General features: G+C 42.1%; 1 protein-coding gene across 1 annotated transcript in view; it reads right to left on the reverse strand.

Moving 5' to 3' along the window:
* Positions 1-670, reverse strand: part of Ankar (ankyrin and armadillo repeat containing) — a 54,233-nt gene that overhangs the window by 18,485 nt on the left and 35,078 nt on the right. The gene's annotated exons all lie outside the window — the stretch shown is intronic.

Below are 670 nucleotides of genomic sequence, written 5' to 3' on the forward strand. Positions count from 1 at the left end.
GGAACCGGGGATTGAACTCAGGCCCTTGCGCTTGCCAGGGAAGCGCTTATTCTACTGAGCCGTCTCCCAGCCCCTAGATATTTATATTCTATAGGTCAATTGCTGACACTTCCACATTTTTAGGTACTGAAAAAAGCCAATTCCTTTACAAGAAAGGCCATTTTATTTATTTATTTTGGGACGGTGTTGTGCGACAGGGTCTCACTCTTTAGTTCAGGATGGCCCTGGACTGGCTGTGTAGCCTAGAGTGGCCTGAGGCTCACGGCTGTCCTCCTACCTCAGCCTCCCAAGTGCTGGGATTCCAGGCGTGCACCACCACACCTGGACGAAAGACCACTTTACAACAAAGAATTATTATGGAAGGAGATTGGAATTGACAGGTGAGCCCTAGCATTGAAACTGCTAGATGTATAAATACATCTAGTTCTTGAAATCCAAAAGAAAAAATATATTTCTCTTAAAGCTATAAACTGAGACTCCTTTAAGTCAATAACTAAGGCTCTTTTCTTCGTTTTCCATTATATCCAGCATGCAAGAGCAAGACTGATAAAAAATTCTGGTTTTACAACTGCTTTTACTCATCAATGTCTCAGAGAAACTTTTAATAAATATTTTAGAGATTAAATATGGTCAAGCGGGGCCGGGGAGATGGCTCAGTAGAATAAGTGTT

Source organism: Octodon degus, unplaced genomic scaffold (genome assembly GCF_000260255.1).
Source record: "Octodon degus isolate 3935 unplaced genomic scaffold, OctDeg1.0 scaffold00025, whole genome shotgun sequence".
NCBI lineage: Eukaryota > Metazoa > Chordata > Mammalia > Rodentia > Octodontidae > Octodon > Octodon degus.